The sequence below is a fragment of the Rhodamnia argentea genome, chromosome 10, assembly GCF_020921035.1.
Source record: "Rhodamnia argentea isolate NSW1041297 chromosome 10, ASM2092103v1, whole genome shotgun sequence".
In the NCBI taxonomy this organism is placed as follows: domain Eukaryota; kingdom Viridiplantae; phylum Streptophyta; class Magnoliopsida; order Myrtales; family Myrtaceae; genus Rhodamnia; species Rhodamnia argentea.
The window spans coordinates 5,313,016-5,334,666 of record NC_063159.1 but is presented as its reverse complement, the minus strand read 5'-3'; the positions used below and the strand labels follow the sequence as shown (position 1 = coordinate 5,334,666).

Below are 21,651 nucleotides of genomic sequence, written 5' to 3'. Positions count from 1 at the left end.
ATGGAGCCTATTCTTCTGGAGGTCAAGAACTGTGAGAGTCAAAGTAAGATTAGGTGACGGTGTTTCAATATCGTCTAGCAAATTAGACGAAAGATTGAGATACAGAAGATTTTGAAGCTCCCATATCCATTTTGGTATCTTGCCCTGAATTTGATTGACAGAGAGGTCTATAAATGTCAGTCTGTGCTGCCCAGCCAGAAACTCTGGTAAAGTACTCAGCTGGCAAGAAGCCAACTTTAAAGTGGTAATGTTAGGGAATAAAGACGCCTGGGAAGCAGTATTTGTGGCATTAATGAAAAAATGATTGTAGGAAAGATCCAAATAAGAAAGATTTTTCAGCTGCTGAACCAAATTAATGGGGAATGAGCCACTGAAATTATTGGAAGAAAGGGAGAGGTACTTGAGCCCTCGGAGTTCCCATATAGACATTGGTAGTTCTCCTCCTATGTTGTTGTTGCTCAAATCAAGCGTATCCAGTTCGTGCAATGTAGCATTAAATGATCCCTTCACTTGACCAGAAAATTGGTTGTTGGAAAGTTGAAGCCTCTGAATCGATGGAAGTGTGAACAGAGATGAAGGGATATCTCCTTTCAGTGAATTGAATCTCAGGTCGAGAATAAGAAGACTTGAGAGATTTTCCCATTGGGTTGAATTAATCTGACCAGTTAGATTATTGTGGGACAAAGTGATTTGTGTCAGATTCTTGGACTTGCTGAGTGACGGAATTGAACCAGTAAACTTGTTGAATGAGAAGTCCAAATAAGCCAGTTGGGAAAGATTGGTGAAAGAGCTTGGGATATTTCCATCAAAGCTGCAATTCACCAATTCTATTCTTGACAGATTACCGAGATTACCAATTGATTCTGGGAGCCTCCCGGAAATATTCGTGAAACTAAGAACCAGTCTCTCAAGAGAACCATTCTCTGTAAATCCGGGCAAAGAACCCTGAAGGAGTTGGTTGAATGACAGGTCAAGGGTCTGAAGTGTTTGTACCCGGAAGATTTTTTGAGGAAATTCTCCCTGCAGGCCACAGTTACTGAGATGCAGAGCAGTTAAATTGAAGAACTGGGAAAAGAACTCCGGGACAGTGGTAGACAGATTATTGTTGCCCAGTATAATCACCGACAGAGGAACGAAGATTCACGAGGGAAGAGCATGAGTCAATGGGACCCGATAAATAACAATTCATCATGCTCAACACTTGAAGCTTCGGCAGTGAAGGAGACAAGGCATTGCACAATTCATTGCCTGTAGCAGACACGTTCACTCCATCAAGGTACAACTCTTTCAGCTCGCTCAGGTTCCCAACAAGCATCTTTAGATTCGGATTCTCGAGTTTCAGGGAAGTGAGCCCAGGAAAATAAAGCAGGGATACATCAAGAATAACCAACCTTGTCAAAAGTGTTATCCCAATTGGAACCTGCCCTACGAACCCGGCATTTGAAAGATTCAGGTAGACCAAATGGGTGAGATTACCGAACCCAGATGGAATCTCCAAAGACCGGAACTTGTTGTAAGCCAAATTCAGCCTCTGAAGAGAATTGAGTCTGAAAAGACTCGATGAATCGTCAAGTCCACCAGTGATGCTCTCGTTGTTCAGATCAAGACCCGTGACTTGGCCACCTTCGCAGGTCACGCCGTCCCAAGAATCATTGCGCTGATTCCATTTGACCAATTTCGTGGACGTAGAAGCAGCGAAGTTGAGGCTATTCTTCAATTCCAGTAGCAGCGATTTCTGATCGTCATGACACTGGCCCGAGACCAAAGCCGTGCCTATGCCGAAGGGGTTGGTTTGTGCGAGCATTAAGACCACCCATAGGAGGAGCCGAATCCTCATTTGTCTCGAGCAGATCAGGAGACCGTCATGTAATTGAGAGAACCAGCTGCTCTGAGTTCAAGAAATCGAAAGCCCATAAACATGACGACCTTTGAGAGATGGATCTGGAAAACTCCGTGCGGAATAGGCAATTCAAGAGCAGAGAATTGCAGGTAGGAGGAGGAGGAAACGCAGGGGACGGTTCAGATTGGGAAGTGGGGAGCAGTCAAAATTAAACGCCCGCCCGGTGGTGGGGACGATTTTGTCAAAAATGTTTACGTTAGATGCCGGACCGATGATGCTACTTTCCATTTTGGACCCGTGTGTAGGGAATAGGAGCGAAAGCGCGTTTGTGTTTTGTCGGCTTTTCTTTAATCGTTCTGCCGATTTCTTCGTGCCCACTCCGTCTTGATTTCAGACGCTGGCCGAACCAGGAAAAATCAAACTTCGATTAGGTGGGATATGACCGGCTTTGGGAACTGGAGAGTAAGCTAGTCAACGATGAAAATAGATATATTCTTAAGCGCCCAAACCCCGAAGGTTGGTTTAGCATTAGGACGAAGGCTGAGATATTGCGGTTCAAGAAAATTGAGGTTTTGTGTTCGGCCCGGACTCGGCGCCGGCCCGCCGGAGCCAAGATTGAATTGGAAATCGATTCGGTTTTCACGCGAATGGACCCGTTTTCTATTGGATTGGGGATGGGTTCGGTGGATGGATGAAAAGGCCGCTTAAATTATAACCTGACCTCGCCAAAATAGAGTTCCTTTCGATTGCTCGGTGAAGCTTGATATTGGTTGAAAACGAAAAATTTCTATCGATGATGGTTATTCTTTTCTTATTTGTGCTTGGGTCTACTAAAGTGTCCTCGTTGTTTTGGCAATCTTGACTGGTGTGACATGATTGTTGTTAAGAAATTCAAGTGAATGATATTTTCATTGTACTGAGGGCTCTGTAATGGGAATGCAACTGCTGGGCTGACTTCCGTGGCAGATGTAAGGTAATTTACCATCGTCCCAATTTTCTTTCCCCTGTCCCCACCAAGTAGGGTCATCTTGCACAGAGTCACGGACTCACGGGCATGTGCTAGATTGCCTCTCTGAACGAGTGACCAATGATGACCAAGACTGATTTCTAAGTGGTGCTTGGAATATTTGTCAGCGGGTGTTTAAAAGAGAGGTGTAATCGAGTATAGTCGATTTGATACAGTCTAATGTTTGAATGGGACTGGTCTAGGAAATTGAAAGACTGGATCCTCGAATCAAGCTCAATCTCTCGATGATGCTCAATTTTTTGGGATCGGGTTCGACTTGTGAGATGTTTTTACAAGCTGAAAATGGCTCCGTTGATTTGACTTTGTATTGGAAAATATCGATCGAAATGGGACGATCAATAACATGAGACTACGAGACGTGATAGTACTCTTTTTAAGGAATTATTTACTTCACAAAGTTGCTAATCGTTATCGGTAGATATCCTCCAGTATACAATAGAGTCTCAAGTGAGGATATTAACTAACAATTTTAATATTTTTCTAGGATCTCTCAAGAGAAACATTTAGAAACAAAGGCTATACTTCACTTGCATTGAAAGAGCGAAAATTGGAAGAAGAAATAAAGTTGAACAAAAGCGTTTGGGTACTTTATGATGAAAGTGTCAAAAAAGTCTTGAATTTATTGCATTGGTGCTAATGCAATCCTAATTTTTTTTGGGTAAATTCAGTCATAAACCCTTTGTATTAGTGCTAATTTAGTCGTGAGCCTTTTGCATTTGTCCCAATTGAGTCAATTCGGTTAATTTTGATCGAAAATCACTGAGATTTATGTTAGTTGTCCTACATGGTATGACCGGTACCGACATGAATATTTGTAATATTATTTTAATATTTATAAATGATTTTTTTGTGATTAAAAAGTAAAAAAAAACATTGTTAAGAATATAAAAAAATGTTAACATAAAGTAAAAAAAAATTCACATCAATGCTAGCCGTGACACGTAGGACAACCTACATCTACGTTAGTGATTTTCGGCCAAATTTGGCTGAATTGGCTTAATTAGAAAAAGGAAAAAGACTTATGACTGAATTAGCACTAATACAAAAGTTTTAGGATTAAATTGGCACAAATGCAAAAAATTTAAAATTAAATTGGCACCAAAAAAAGGTTCATGACTGAATGCAATAAGTTTAGGACTTTGACTGAATGCAATAGGTTTAGGACTTTCACCGAATGCCATAGGTTGAGGATTTTTTTGAAAATTTTTTCAATAATTTATAGAGAAATCATTAGAAGAGACAACCTTTCAAAAATTAAGAAGTTATATCCGAACAAACATAACCCTTCGAAGGTTAAGCAGTTATGTTTGAACAGAAACAACCTTTTGAAGGTTAAGTAGTTATGTCCGAGTAGACACAATTCGGATGCACCTCCTCAAAGGTTATAAGAGCCCTTTGTGAATAGTCATGTCGTTTCAATGGGACACAATAGTTATTATTGTTAGTACCAAATCTATTACACGTGTGTACTCACACCTTTTCGTTGTGGGACAATGCACATCTTAGTTTGTTTTACAAAAAAACTACCAACATTTCCCCACTTTGTTTGTAAAATAAAATTACAAAATAAAATTTCTCAAAAAATACAGTTAACTTTTCCATGAGATTAATATACCTATATAAAGATCTCTTTCAAGTTAAACCTTTATTTAAGTCAAGTATTTCAAAATTCTATCAAAGTTACAAGTATTCGTAGCTTTAAACTTGTTACTCTAAATAATAGAATCTACCGCACATATACTAAACTCCTATTTCAGTGAGAAGTTTCATATTTACTTAACACTATTATGGCCTTCTACTTGTTTATGTTTCATGAGCCATTTAGAAAGTAACCCGAACTTTCGTAAGAACCAGCTCTGCTTCTACGCCCATATAGGTGAAATATTACAACGTGTTTCTGTTACAAATAAATACATTACTAAATCATATCATACTTTATTAAGAGTATAACTCAGCCTTTTAAACGTAACAGACGATACTAACTTCTCATGCCTAGGCTAATGTCGGTATCAAACAATCACTTTCAAGAACTTGTTTTGACCATTAAACCTTTTAACTAGTGATATGCTAGTATTATGTCAAGTTATAATTATTGGTGATTTTAAGCAAAGGGTTTCAGTCCCATTTCTTTTGAGGTCACATTTACTATCTCTCTTGGTAGAGCCTTCGTAAAGGAATTGGCCAAATTTTTGCTTGACCTCACGTACACAATTGTTAGGGTGCTATCTTGAATCAATTGTCTCATGCACTTGTGCCTTAGGCTAATAAGTCTAGACTTTTCCTTGTAAGTGCTACTATAAGCTCTTGCCAAAGTAGCTTGATTGTCATAATAAACAGAAATAGGAGGCGTAAGACTAGGCCATAATTTGATGTCTAACAGTAAGTTTCTAATCCACTCAGCCTCTTTTTCGGTTATAGCTAAAGCAATGAATTTCCATTTCATTGTTGAGTGAGTTATGCATATCTATTTCTTGATTGCCCAAAACACAACATATCCACCAAATGTGAAGATCCATCCAGTAGCATAGTGTATCCTTCTAATACAACAGGGTAATTGTTATAAAACAATCCCAAATTTTTTGTTCTCTTTATATGTACTTGGATTACTAGTATATCCAATCAACTTACATATGGAAAAAGTAATGTCGGATCAAGTACAATGCATCACATACATCAAAGATCCTAATGGAGTACTCACTTCTTTGAAATTAAGATGTCTAAATTTATTTAACATTTTTTCAACATAATCACATTGGCTCAAAGAATAACCGCACTATGCTTTTTAACTTTAATACCTATGACAGTATCTACTTCACCCAAATCTTTCATTTTAAAATTTGAAGTTAGATACTCCTTAGTCTCAATGACTCCGGTCATATTAGTTTCAAAGATAAACATATCATTAACATATAAGCAAACTAAAACACCATAGTCGTTAGTGAATTTATTATAAGTACACTTATAAGCATTATTATTCTTGAAACCATTGGACCATATGAATGAATTAAATTTCTCATGCCACTGGTTTGATGCACACTTAAACCCATAAAGAGATTTAACTAATTCACATACTTTCCTCTCATTTTCAAGAATAACAAAACCCTCTGGTTATTCCATGTAAGTTTTCTCATATGAATCTCTATTTAAGAAGACATTTTTAACATCCATTTGATGAATGCAAATGTCATAAATGGATGCTAAAGTAAAAAATATTCGATTAGATGTTATACCTACTGCAAGAGCATACGTATCGAAATCCATTCATTCTTTTTGTTTATAATCCTTGGCTATAAATCTAGCCTTAAAAGCTTCAATAGAACCATCAAAATTGTATTTTCTTTTGATAATCCATTTGCACCCAATATGTTTAGATCATTTTGGTAATTTTGCTTATACCTACGTATTATTGGATATAATTTGTCCATTTCATCATCTATAACTTCTTTCCAAAAGGAGCATCTCTATAAGACATAACATCATTCAGATTTTTAGAATCTTCTTCTAAATTTAATACTAATGGGTATTTATTTGCGACGTTATTATCTCTGTCTCTTTCAGCAAACAAAAAAAAAAAAAAAAACGTGAGTAACAAAGTCCGGACCTAAATCCTTCACCTTTCTTGCTCTAATGCTTCTTTTTGGTTCAATCATATCTTCATAATCATTTATTAATTTCTCACGAGAATCTATATGTATTTATGTGGGTTCTGAGTTATTCCTATATTGCAATTAAGCATTATTCTTAATAGTTTTATAATTCGTAGAATATTTATTCTCAAAGAATTCAATATCTCTTGATTCTATAATGACATTTGAATCTAAATCAAGAATCTTATAAGTTTTATTGTTTTCAGCATATCCAATAATGGTACTTTTGATAACTTGAGGATCAAATTTCATTCTCTTAGGGTCGCAGTCTTGTCACGCCCGACTCTCGAGCTCGCGACATCCCTACCAATTCGCCACAGGTCATAGATGATAGCGTCCCAGGCGGGCTATCGACCTACGTACTTAAAACGCAAGCGGAACGTGCTACACTCCCAAATAATTACAAACAGCGGGGATAGTATATTAAGAAAGCTCAACAATCGTTCATTCAAAAGACTTCTTCGTTCATTAACCAAAAGTAGATGAACCTTAACCCTACTGAGCTACAGTAGTCACATACAACCCCACACTTCGGGGCGGCTCTCGAGGATTTCAAAACAAGGGCACTAAGGTTAAACTTTCATCTACTTCAAAAGACTAATCCAGCAACCAAATCTTGGCATCCATGGGGTTCCATCACTCAAGACCCGAAAATGTTAGCCCACGACGAGGTGAGAAATAAATCTCGGTGAGTCAACGCCTAAGCCCGGTTAGGGCGTTGATTCGCTCGGACGTCCTAATAAAACAACCACAACATCTCATAGCAGATATCTCGGCCACATGCAAGCTTACCCTTCAAAAGCCACGCATAATGCAATGCGGGCGACTTAACAATCAAATCAACCAATCCAATTCATTGGCAAGGCATCACATCACCCGCATGCATAGGACACCACACGAAGTCCATTTATTAATCGGTGACCCACGCGATCGGCGTGGTCGGCACACACGACCGGTGTGGCCCCAACACTACGACCGGCGGTGTCTACTAGTAGGACCAGGCATCGTCCCTTACTTCCGGCGACGGCGACCGAAAGCTATGTATCCAAGGTGACCGGCACGGCATAGCAAACAGGCATTCCACAAAGGAGCTTCGGTCCGTCACAAGTCGCGACCGGCATCCGACAATTCGCGTGATCCGTACGACCGGCACGGGCGCGAATGGATGTGCTTCTGACAAGTCGTGTGGTTCCGCACGACCGGCACAGCACGAACTTGTCGGGAACAACCATTAAGTGACCACTCAATCGCATTCGACAACAATCAGTCAAATTCTTATCTTTAGACTTAGCCGGATGCTCATACATTCATGATCAAAGACTCGGCACCATGCCGTTTTCATGCTAAAAATATGCGGTTTGCTTTCGCTCGCTTCGCATGGATGCACAAATTGTCCACCAGACTTTGCATCCGACAACATGGGACCGACACCCACAATTTTCGTTCAAAACATCCAACACACCAAAACCAAGCATCCAGACACGCAATCGGGACAATCGGCCAATATCTTTCGATAATCCGATGATAAAAGTCGGTCAAAATTTATAATTCAACTATCGAAATTCCAAGCCAACCACCAATCGAGCGTCCACTCGGCTCTGTCCTATCGCTCGCTCGCGATCACACACCGGCAATCACCGCCCAAACAATCGGTCCGATCTACTACCAAATAGCCGCAGACCTCCTAACTAGCAAACCGACTTAAATAATCGTGGTCATTTAACTTAAACCCAGTCTCTATTTAACCGACCACGATTAGGCTACCTAAACATCCAATTAGGCTAATTACTCTAATTGCAACAATTAATTACCACTAATTACACTAACTGAGCGCAATTAGCGCCCTAATCAGGGTTTAGAGGTCGACTCACAACAACGGCGGCTGATGTTGGGTCGGGCACGAACTTCGAGGCGGATGCCGAAAATTACTGTTCACCGCCGGAATTAGTGTTCACGATCGGCCGGCGGCACTGTTCACGCCGGTTACTATTCACGGCCGGCGAGGTACTATTCACGCGGTACCGTTCACCGAACACTATTCACCGGTACTGTTCATACGCACTGTTCACTGAACACTATTCACCCCCGCACTGTTCACCGAATGGAAATCCGACCATACGCTCTCGGGACGACGGCGGGGCTTCGATTTCGGCGGTCGGAACACCTAAATCTAGTGGGTCTCGGGCGTCCGGCTTCGGGTCGCCGATTTCTGGTGGCGACGCGACTGGGCAGCGGCCGGATCTAGGGTTTCGGCGGCTGAGGCGTCGGGTTCGGGTGGTTACCGGCGAGGTGATGGCGGCGGCGGCGGCTGGAGCTCGGGCTCGGATCTGGTGGTCGGGGCTACAAGGCGATGAGATCCGGCCGGGTGAGGTGGAGGAGTTGACGGGTCTGAGCTGGAGTAGCTCGGCGGCTCGTAGAGGCGGCTCTCGGGTGGTGGCCGGGGCGAGGTGGAGCAGCGGTGGGAGCTGCAGTCGGTGGTGCAGCAGCAGATTTGATGGAGAGGGGGGCGTCGCACAGGGAGACCAGAAGAAGAAGAAGAAGAGATAATAATGTGGGGGAGGGGGGTCTGATCGCAGCAGGAGAGAAAAGAAAGAGAGGGGGAAAGGGAGAGGGAAAATAGCACGTGGGGGAGGGGAAAAAGAAAGAGAGAGAAAGAGAAAAGGGAAGTGACGTGAAAGAGGGGGGAAAAAGGTGATGGGATGAGTTGGTGGAAGATTGAAGGGATGAGGGGACAAGTGGGGCCCACCTTGGATTTGAATATTTTAGCATTTTGTACATAAAGAAGAAAGGGCAAAACGGTCATTCGATAAATCAAGACTGAGTGGAATTTTGGCTCAACGGATTGAGAATAAAATTCTGATTTCGCGGGTTAGGCTCGGTCCGGAAATAGGCTCGGGCGCGAAGATTTCAATCCTAATTCACGACGACTAAGATTATTGGAACCTAATCTAAACCGAACGATAACTCGGAAATCGTCCAAATAACTGTCACTTTCGTCCTTACGATCCAAATTTTGTACCGATTAAAATCCAATAATGATCCTTTTTTATTGAACTTGGTCTCTGCAAAGAGGGTCTAATTTCCAGGGCGTCACAGGTACACCGTAATATGCCAAATACTCCTACACTTTAAGATACGATAGGTATGATTTCTATCTTTCGGGGCTAATGTTATTTCTCGTGAATGGTAGTCTATTACGAATGTAACATGCAGTAAGCAATGCTTTTCCCCAAAGATTAATTGGTGGCTTCGAGTTCAAGAGCGTATAATCAATTATTTCTCCTAAAGACCTATCCGTTCTTTCAACCAAACCATTTTATTGTGCAAGATATGGTGCTGAAACTTGAAGAATAATACATTGTTTTTCACGAAAGGCTAGAAAATCATTTAGGAAATATTCTCTGCCTTTATCCGAACGTAGATAGACATATAAATGCCTACCGCAATCATCTACAAAGGTAATGAAATAACTTTTACCACCACATGTTAACATGCGATTGAATTCATGCAAAATTTAAGTTTTAGGTGAGCATTCCATCGAATTTTACTAACCTACGAACTCCCACTGAACAAGATAACCAAGTCATATGATTCAATGATCACGTTCTATTATAATAATAAGAACATAGCATGATGTGAATCCATATATAAGTAATTCAAACATCACGTATCATCAAATGCGAAATACTGGATAAATCTGCTCCCATTGTCACGTCCCGATTCTCGAGCCCGCGACATCCCTACCAAATCGCCATGAGGTCACGAAGGATAACGTCCCAGGCGCGTTATCGACCTTTCTACTATATACGCATGCGGAAACAGTTTGCTCCCGGACAACATATAAACAAGAAGGGATAGCCTAGCAAGAGATACATACCAAGGCAAATGATCAAAGAGTAATATATACGATTACAAGACAGCATATGAGTCTTAACCCTACTAAGCTACAGAAATATATACAACCCCATACTTCGGGACGGCTCACTAAGACCTCAAAAGGTTACTAGGTCAGATAAGGTTAACTTCTCATCTACTCCAAAAGACTACCCTCATAACCTGGCCTTGGTATCCGCAAAGCTCCATCACTTGTGACTTGAAAGTGGTTCCCACAACGGGGTGAGATATAAATATCAGTGAATCAAGCCTAAGCTCGGTTAGGACACCGATTCGCCTATAGCATCCTAACCACAAGAATTATAAAACCACGATATAAACATATATCCAGCAATCATACCACATGGTAATAATCATCCACATGCATATTTACCAGCTTTCACCCACACATAATGCAATGCTTGACTCAACTCAACAATCACATGAGACAACCAACCGAACACGCATTACACTCACAAGTATGCACTGGACACCACACAAGTCCATTTATTAACGATGATCACGTACTTGGCGCTACGAGAATGAGGATCCACGCGATCGGCGTGATCGACTCTCACAATTAATGCGATCCCGCACTCTTTCGGAAGGATCGGGTTACGTTCCTTTTCCCTCTCGGCAACGGCTACTACAAGAGTGTATCCAGTGCACCTTGCACGACACGGCAAGTAGGCATCCCTATACGGGGCTTCGGTCCATCACAAGCTGTGACCGGCATCCGATAATCCCTTAAAACCGTACGTACCATACGGGGCATGAATTATCATGCTTTTGGCAAGTCGTGTGGTTCCATAAAAATGGTACGATGTGTACTATGTGTACAGTACGAACTTGCCGGAAAAACCCATAATCGTTCCTTCATATGAACATACAACACACCCGACACATTAATCAATTTATTCTCTTTGATTTAGGTTGGATGCTCACACAAACGTGCTCAAAGACTCGGCCCAATGCCATTTTCATGCTCAAATATGTCTTTGATCTTACACACGGTCATATGCATATGCAGACTACCAAATAGACACCGCAAAGACACACAGGACAATTAACCCCCAAACGGACGCTAATTCACTCAACGAGCATTCAGGGTACTCAAATCAACATTTCAATGAGGCGATCCACCCAAACAAAGTCATCAATTCAACACGAATAAACCAATTCGATTAGGCCACATAAAGGCTCAATTTCGTGCCAAAGTCATTGATTAGCCAATTCGATTTATAATTGCCAATCGATCACTCGTCCTTAACCTATCGCTCGCTCGCGATCAAATCAGAACATACAATCAAATTCATCTAACAACAATTAGCCACAGACAATTCTAATTTGATCGATTATGGTCATTTACCCTAAACCAGGTTTCTAACTAATCCGACCATAATCAAATCTACCTAAATGCCATACCGACTAACTAACTAATCCTAGGCGCAATTAGCACCCCGACCAAGGATTATGGTCAACTCACCAAAAACGGTGGTCGAGGTCGGGTCGGGCACGATTTTCGAGGCCGGGGTCGAAAATCACTATTCACCGACGACACTGTTCCGGCGACACCGTTCACAGCCAAAACAGTGACGAGTTCGGCGGTGAAATCGTTGCAAACGGCAGCAGCTCGGCGGCTGGAGGTTCGGCGAGCGGCGGAGGCTGGAAAAATAGAACCGGCGGAGGTAAAAACAGGGAAACCGGGGCTAAATTGAGGGAAACTCGACCTCATGGGCCGAGGCGAGGCCGGGGAAAGCTAGGGGACTCACCTACGGGTCAAAAATGACCTTCGGGACCGGTTAGGGGCGGCGGAGGGCGGTCGGAGGCGGCCGAACAAAGGCTGTACAGAACCACACATAAGCCGTACGTAACCGCACGTAAAACAGGGGAAATGAGCGCGAAACAGGGGAGGTCCGATCGGGGCTCAAATTGGGCTCTACGGGCGGCGATCGGCTTTCGGCGACTTCGTGGAACAACTAGAGGTCGAGGGCGACAGCTTACGGTGGTCGGCGGGTAGTGGGTGCGGCTCAAACCCGGCGGAGGATGGCGAACATCAAATCGGCGCAAAATAGGGCAGGCGGACCGAGGGGGCTATTCCCGGGCTGTTCGCGGCTTCCGGGGCGGCGCGCGGCGGTGGGATGGTGTCCGGAGGTCGAGGGGAAGATGGTGTGGTGGTGGGTGGTGGTTGGAAGAGGCTCGGGATGGCTGGAGCAGCTCGGACACTCCTCGGATGCAAAATAGAGCAGTCCGGCGCCGGGGCTGTTCTGGGCTTTTCGGCGGGTCTGCGGCGGCCGGAGGTGGAGACGGTGAGGTGGCGGAGGAGGCTGGTGGTCGGAGGAAGCCGTGGCACGGGCGATGGTCGCACAGAAACGGCCGAAGGAGGTGGATGTGCATGGTGGGGGGCTGCTCGTGCGAAAGGGAAGGGGGGGCTGCAGATCAACGAGAGAGAGAGAGAGAGAGAGAGAGAGAGAGAGAGAGAGAGAGAGAGAGAGAGAGAGAAGTCACGTGGGCAAAAAAATATTGACCAAATTTGACTGAAAGTGGGGCCCACTCATCTCATAAAAAATAATGGTTTTTGTCTCACATGAATAATATCCAAGGGCGGTTTCGTAATTTGACAAATCGGGACTGATCAGATTTTTGGCTCAACCGATTGAGAATAAAATTTGGATTTTCACGGGCTAGGTTCGGTCCGGGAAAAGGTATAGGTGCGAGGATTAGAAATCCTAAGTCGTGGTGACCACGATTTCGAGACCCAATCGAAATCGAACGACAAATCGGGAAACGTTCAAAAATCGTCACTTATGTCCTTGCGATCCAACAATTTGCACCGACTAAAGTTCAATTTCTTCCTTTTTATTGAATTTGAGCAAATTACATAGTCCAAATTTCCCGAGCGTCACACCCATTATTCGAGTTTGCTTTGAACTGAAATTGCAAGCATTTTATACATGCTAACTATGAACAATGCAATGCTGTATGTGATCTCTTACATGTAAGCTACATTCTGTATTTCCAAAACTATAGGAAAATATAGGTAAAAATGCCAAAATACCCCCAAAATATAGGCGCATTTAGAGATACGTATGCATTTTTATACCTTTAAAGCTTCAAACATGTACAAAAAATGTATCACAATATAGAGCAGGACAATACGAACGCCAATGACATCCACCACGCTCCGAATGGAGCCATAATGTGCCCTCATGGGCTACGGGTGCAACGCACGTGGGTGGCTCCTTAGCCGGTGTGAAAATTGGTTTGATCGGTTCATTGGTCTAACCGGCTTTGATAGGTCAACGGTCAAGTTGAGTTAATCGAGTTGGGTCAACTCAAACACCTGTTGCTGTTGATGTTAGCATTGACCGTTGCTTGGTAACGATCGCATCACTTGGTACTAGGTGCGTGTTGGTGTGTGTCACCATCTAGCGTCCTTCTATGGCAGGTGACCACTCAAAATGGTCATATTCTCAAGACCTATTTGGCTATCTAATCAAAACTAAATTTCATTGAATGAAAGCACGCTAAACATGCCAAAACAGTAATGGTCGCGGTGATTATTGTGCGCCAACTTTGCCGTGGTGCGTGCGAAGGTTTCCGACATCTCCCGAAAGTGTGCAACCACTCATTTTTCTTGTACCGGCGAGATGTCCGAATATGTGTGCAAAACCAATTTTCATTAGCCAGAAATACACAAATCGATGCCAAATAGTACGTACTTCGAGACGTGTTTTCTCATTCAGTTCATAGTCAATCATTCATACAATAATATCAATGTATTAATCAAGCTAAAAAATCAAAGAAAATAAGGCAGAGATTATTAACCAAGGCTATGGTACCAAATTTGGAATTCATACATCGAGAAGCACAACTAATCTCTATTGACGTTTGATTATGGAATTGCCCAAGAATATCATTGAACCACCAACGCTTCTCATCGAATCTACAATTCTAATGCTTGAACCCATCACATTTCTCATCTGTAGGCTACTAAGGCATTTCCTTGATTCACAACTTTAATTGAATTTGACTCTATTGTCGCATGAATAATTTCTTCAATTTTTTGGAAAATATCGATCGGAATGGGATGAATAACAAAATTAGAAGGCGTGATAGCACTCTTTTAAGGCGTGATGCCATGCCCCCACTCGGTCTCGAACCGAGATGCTCTAGCACCGCTTCCTAAGAGCCAGGATCCCATGCACAAATAGATATACGATACAAAATTAATTTAACATAATTTCTTTGATAGAATACTTTGAACTTTGCCCCGCAACGTTGTTAATGGATACCAGCAAAGATCCTCTAGGATACAACAGAGTCTCAAGTAAGAATATTAGATAGCAAATCTAATATTTCTCCAGAATCGCTCAAGGAAAACAATTAGAAATAAAAGTTGTACTTCTCTTATATTGAAAGAATGAAAATTGGAAGAAGAAGTAAAGCTAAAAAGAAATGTTTAGTATATTATAAATAAATCATTTGAAAAGACACAAACTTTTGAAGGTTAAGCGGTTATGTCCGAACGGACACAAACTTTCGAAAGCTAAGCAATTATGTCCGAATAAACGCAATTCAAAATGCACTTTTTCAAAGGTTGTAAGAGCCATTGTGAATAGTCGTACCGTTTCAATAAGACAGGATGGTTATTGTTATTAGTGCCAAATCTAGTTCACATGTCCACTCACATCTTTTCGATATTGGACAAGGCTCCTCTTAGTTTGTTTGTAAACAAAACTGCCAACACTCTGTTGACGCCAAAGATATTACAGTCATCAACAAGCACATATCCGACACGTGAATAAGAAAAAACACGTGACAACAGGTGAATATGGGGAGATCACTTGCATGGCAAAATAGTGTCATCACACATATGCCAATCCATTGACAAAAATGGATATTAATATATGCTAATCGACATTGGTGTTTTTTGATGCCGCATATCCAGTCGTTGATAGCCGTCGATATGAATTTATTGGAGGGAAGTTGAAATACTCTCTAAAACTCGACGTCGGCAAGGTAGTGGAGGTGAAGGGCGTGCATTCTTTGGAGGGAACAATTGCCACTCCAAAGTAGGATCGTTGGACATATGGAGAAATTTACATTCGGCAAGAGTGACCGTCTAAGAGTATGGATGCAAGATTTGTGGAAATACAAGAACGTGGAAGCAATCGAGGGAAGTTACTCAAGGGATGCAACTGCTGGAAACCTTCAGGCGGTAGTTTCCTTGGAACCAGTATAATTGCTGCCAGTCTTCCATCGGACATCCCCCGACACAAATCAAACAAATTTACTTTATCTTTATCTTCATGCGTCACACCTTATCTTTCGTAATTGTAGCTTTTAGATTTGCGTTGTAGACATAAATTCCGGCGTATATCTCTATCTTGAGTATCGTGTCATCGATTAAATTCTGTCTTAGTTTGTTAACACTTGGTTACTTTATTGAGTTTGTATTGCCAAATCTTGTGGCCAATTTAAATTCCAGTACGATTTACACTTGGAAATTCCTGTTGTAATGAAATTGGTGGTTGTTTATTTTCCGGTGATACTTCCTGTTCGGAGTTGGCTCAGGACCATGTCCTTTCTTATTAAAAGTCGAAGAATGACTTTCGGCAAAAGATTTTTCGTCATGGGAGAGATTCCGACGGAACGGGCTTGATTGTCATAAATGAATTATTGTCGAAGCTCGATTCAGTGGTGAGCTCAAAATGGGCTTCCCTAAAATCCGAACAGTTGAGGCTCGAACTTGACTCAGTCTTGCACTTCAACTCGTAAACGATTTAGCCGAGCTCGAGTAGCTTGATTCGTTGGTTCGTGACGAATCAATTAGAACCCGATTTGGAAGAAGCATGGGATAAAAAGCTGGTAAAGCGCACAATTGTTTCAACCATGACTGCTTCTCCCAAAGGTCAAGCCTGTGATAAGTTGTTCTCATTTTGCAATCATCACCCACCATCGCCGGTGGTTGCTATCGCCGACCCAGTCCTCCACTCCCTTCTCTCTCTCTCTCTCTCCTACCCTTCTCTTCTACATTTTGCTTTTCTTTCTTCCTAGAGTAAAATTAGTTTCTTTCAATTTTGACATCATAGATTCCGAAAGATCCAATTGCACAAGATCATAGATTAGGGGGACTGAAAGTGAACTTCATTTTTGTTGTTGCATGCTCTAGTAAAAGTGCTTGAATTTTCTCTCGTCTCTTTTTTTTTTTCCCGTACACAGTAGTACTTTACTCCTTTCTCAACCTTCTTTACACAAAGACTTCGTTTTTCGTTTTTTTGGCCGGTCATTTTATTCATTTAACATTTTGTAATCACTTGGTGAACAACTCACACATACCATGAACCTACCATATAAGTTTTTTTTTTGGGTCAAATACCTAGTATAAAAGTTCAATATTTTCTTTTTTGGGTAAGTACATTGAAAGTTTTAAAACTTGTAAACAAAGTGTAGTCAAGTCGCAAAAATATAAAAAATACAATCGGATCTTAAAATTTGTGCCAAAAAGTGTTACGAAGTACTTCCATTAATGAGGGATGAGATTGACCTATTTGAAATTTCTAACACTTGGTTAGTCTTTAGATATAAGATTTATGACTTATTGGCTGGTAAATAATGTTGCAAAGTAAAATGATCAAATCCGAGCCCTCAAAAGCGTTCCACCTTAGTTTAAAACAATCTTCACTAAAGGATCTTCTTTATAAAAAATTTCTTGAGAGAAGGACAGTATAAGTGTTAAAAGTTGTGTACGGCGCTTACTTTGGTGTCAAAAGTTTCATTCGGACTACTTTAAGTGTCAATTTTTTTATTAAAAAAATAATCATTTGAGTGCCAACTTCGATATGCATTGACTTAAATCTGATGTGACATTTTTTATTATTAATATTTAAAGTTGACATGGCCTGCTAGAGATCCAGTCATCAATATTTTAAAAAATACAAACTTAATTAGTTTAAAAAAATAAAAAGAAAAAAAATTCAAAAATGGCTAAAATTTGAAAAATTCTGTTATATTCTTATTGCTACGCTAGATGCAAACATACTTTTCTCCCAATGGTAAGCAAGAGTTCTATTGATGAATAAACAGACCTGAAACTTAGTGGAAAGAATGAAAATACTCTTTTTCAAGATTAATAACTGAATCTTAGGAGAATTTTTTATGGATGTGTGAAGCCGAAAGAGACCATAGAGCATTAGGAGGTGACACTAGCACGAACTTAAATGGATATGTCACTCACCACCTGTAGAAATACTCAAGGGATAAGAGCAAAATAAAATATCCTTCTTGTTCTCAAGCCAAATGCTCAAATAAGTTATGAATCAAACGAGTCTGTATTATTACTCCTCATAACATGATTATATAGATTAGCATGGAACAACCCTCTAAGCATGAGTGAACTATCAATTAGGTAATAGACTAAGCATTAAAACATTGACACTGCCCAAATATTAAAAACATAGAAACTATAATAACAACTGAACCTCAAGGGAAATCTTCATGGACGTGAGTGTCTGAAAAGCACCTTATCCCAGAATCGATAATAAGCAAATCTCCATGATCTGATAAACACTAACGGACCACAAAATGCCCAGAAGCCAACAACGAACCCAATCGGTATGCCCATGTAAAACCACTTGAAGTCATTATCATCACTGTGGCCATCGTCTCCAGCTTCCTCCGTTCCGTTCGTGGTAATTGAGCAATTTTTGTTGAGCTGCAGCCCGCACAATCCGAGGTTTCCTTCAAAAGAACTTTCAGAAAACGTGAGAAACTGTCCGCTAGCCGGGATGCTTCCCACAAGTTGATTGTTGGAGAGGTTCAGGAATGAAAGGAAATGAAGATTCGCAAGTTGAGCCGGTATGGTTCCACTGAGGTAGTTCCATGAGAGGTCCAATGACTCAAGCTGATGCAGATTCCCCAAAACAGGAGGAATTGAACCTGAAATGGCATTATGCGATAGGTTGAGAAAATAAAGTGCTTTGAGATCCCCAAGTGTGTGTGGTATTGGACCCTCCAATCTATTGCCCGAGAAGTCGATCGACGTGAAAATAGTCAGGATCCTAACAAGTTCTAGCGGTAGACCTTTCAAGGTTACACTAATTGTATCTTCGTAATAGAGCCCACTCAAGAAAGACTGATACTGCAGGCGATCGAAGTCTACATTGGCCTTCATAGCCACCCAAGACGCAAAGAGACCCGCAGGCAGTGTGCCGCTGAAATCATTTGAAGATAGGTCAATGATTTGAAGCATTTGCCAGGTGATGTTGCTCTGCGGACATCGAATTTCCCCGTGCAATTTGTTGAATCGTAAAACAAGGACACGGAGACTTGATATGGCCTTGAAATGGCATGGAAATGTCCCGACTATTTGATTGCCCCCGATGTTCAAAATCTCCAACTTCGTGCAATTTGCCAACAACAACGGAATCTGCCCCTGTAAAAAATTCTCACTGAGATCCAATGTTTTCAAATTGCATGTTTCCGGGATATTTTGCGGAATATCGCCACTCAACTGGTTACTTCTCAGATTCAATACCACGAGGGACCCCATCATTAAGCAGCCGAGAATAGTTCCATTGAGATGGTTATGCGATAAGTCAAGCACTTCAAGATAACCAGCTTTGCAAATTGACTTTGGGATGGACCCATGGATATTATTCTTTGAAAAATCTAGGTAATCCCACCATCGAAAGTTTGAATGGAGGTCGACGACATGAGTATGATTGTGCAGAGCTGTTTGGAAACCTTCGAAGAAATTAGAGGAAAGATTGAGAAATGCAAGATGTTCTAGTGTCCATATCCATCGCGGTATCTCCCCTTGGATATAATTTTGGGAGAGGTCAAGGGACTCCAATTTGGACTGGTTAGCCAAAAACCGAGGCAATGCCCGCAACCGGCGGGAAGCCAAATATAACCAATATAAATTAGGGAAAGAGGATGCGACAGCAGAGGCAGACGCCATGGTGTTAATGGACAAGCCACTATACGATAGATCAAGAAAAGTTAAATGTTCAAATCGCTGAAGCGCATCGATATTCATCGAGCCACTAAAATTATTGGAAGAAAGGTTGAGGTCACGGAGCCCTCGCAGTTTGTAAATGGATGCTGGTATTGATCCTTGTAACCGATTGCTACCCAAGCTAAGCGTGTCCAGTTGATACGAAGAGACATTCGGATATATCATAAGGCGACCACTAAATCTGTTGTTCGAAAACCATATCCCCCAAAGCCGGGGAAGTGTAAACAGAGCTGGGGGAATGTCGCCTTCCAATGCATTGTCTTGCGGGTCCAGAATTTCAAGATTCAGAAGGTCTTCCCAGCCAACGAAGGTTATCGGACCCGTTAAAGCATTATGAGATAAGTCTATTTGGGTCGGATTTCTGGATGCACCATATGTCGGAACCGAACCAGTAAGATTATTAGAAGACAAGTCCAAATAAGTCAGCTTTCTGGATGGACCATACGGCGGAACCGAACCAGTAAGATTATTAAAAGACAAGTCCAAATGAGTCGGCTCTGACGGGTTCTCCATCGAGCTCGGGATCGATCCACTTAATGTGCAATCATGCAGTTCTAATCTCGACAATTTTCTGAGATTACCGATTGAATCTGGAATCCTCCCCGAAATATTCGTTCCACTCAGGACCAGAGTCTCGAGAGAACTATCCTCCAGAAAATCGGGCAAAGAAACCTGAAGAAGTGGGTTTAAGTAGAGGTCAAGGATCCGAAGTGTCTGTACCTGAAAGACTTCTTGGGGCAATTCTCCCTGCAGGCCACAAGCCATTAGGCTCAGAGTTTTTAAGCTGGAAAAATTCGCTAAGAAAGTAGGAACTGTGGTGGACAAGTAGTTGCCATCGAGTTGAATGACCGATAGATTAGTAAGACTCGTAAGCGAAGGGTCGATAGGACCGGACAGAGAACAGAACCGCATGCTCAACACCTCGAGCTTCGGCACTGAAGAAGACCACTCACTTCCCACAGCAGACACAATGACCCCATCGAGGTACAGCTCTCTCAATTCCCCCAAATCCCCAATCAGCGACCTCAAATTAGGCTTCTCAAGGCGCAGCATGGTCGTCTCAAAGCAATCATGAATAGAGAGATCAAGAGTGCGTAGCTTCGACAGGCGCGATAACTCCGCCGGAATAGTCCCGGCAAATCCAGCACAGGACAAGTTGAGATGTACCAAGCGGCTGAGATTCCCGAGGCCGGACGGAATCGCTGAGAAGTTGAACTCGTTGAACGCCAAGTTCAGGCTCCGAAGGAACTCGAGCCTGAAGAGGCTCGACGAACCGTTGATTCCGCCAGAGATCCACTCTTCGCTCAAATCGAGACCAACGACCAGGCCTTCCTCGCACGTCACGCCGCTCCATGAACCGGCGCTTCGGTCCCAGTGTACTAGCTTGGAAGACGCGGAGGCGTCGAAGACAAGGCTGTCTCTCAGGTCGAGCAAGAGCGATCTTTGATCGATGCCCAGACACTGGGCTGAAGCTGAAGAAGCCCTAGCAATGTCGGAGAAGATGGAGACGGTGGATAAAGCAAGAAGAAGCCATAAGACGATGGAACGGTTCATCGGAAGAAGGTGGAAGAAGAGGGCGGGGAAGAGGGAGCAGGGAAGAGGGAGTCAACCGAAACCAAGTCGACACTCAGGAGTGGAGGAGTCGTCCAACGCAAGTGCAACCGAAGATTAACAAACAATATATTTGAACAAGAATTTGAAAACCCTTTGCCAGGATTTCGCCTTCGGTCCAGTTTGGTGGGGGTACACTACACACGCGTGAAGAATTTCAATTCCATCCGAACGTGAAGAAGGGTCCTGATTGAAGGACTCTCTGTGCTTTAACTTCTTCCAAAGTAGACGCAATAGCTTTAACTTGACTTGACTGGAGAATGCAAGATTTCTCGTTTCGGTGCTCCCTCTGTTCGCGGATTTGCACAATGCAGTTTGCGGTACGATTTCGTAATCAATGCCGATGGAAGCTCCGCTGGTGGACACCACAAGCCCTGCATCTGCTGTGGTTATCTCTTGCACTTCTCCGAGTCCAGGCGACCTACCCCCTTCTTCCCCCCTTCCCGGCCGACCTCCTGCCCATTCGATGGTCGGCCGGGAAGGGGGTTCTAGGTTCCTTTCCGGCTGTCACATTATGGATTTCGGGGATTGCTTTTGTAAACGCGGATCTCCAAAATCCCGTATATGGATGGTAAATACGTAACGCCGTCGGTAAATATGAAATGTCAATGATAACAAACCAAATAGTAGA

The 21,651-nt window shown here is 42.3% G+C and overlaps 1 protein-coding gene and 1 long non-coding RNA gene across 4 annotated transcripts in view; one reads left to right on the top strand and one right to left on the bottom strand.

The window, feature by feature from the left end:
* The window catches only part of LOC115749289 (receptor-like protein 7), a 163,162-nt gene that overhangs the window by 1,913 nt on the left and 139,598 nt on the right, over positions 1-21,651 (bottom strand). The window lies entirely within an intron of this gene.
* LOC125312691 lies at positions 928-20,352 on the top strand. The gene is made up of 3 exons (XR_007196781.1): positions 928-1,032; positions 9,648-9,656; positions 20,178-20,352. It is a non-coding gene; the product is annotated as an uncharacterized LOC125312691 (long non-coding RNA).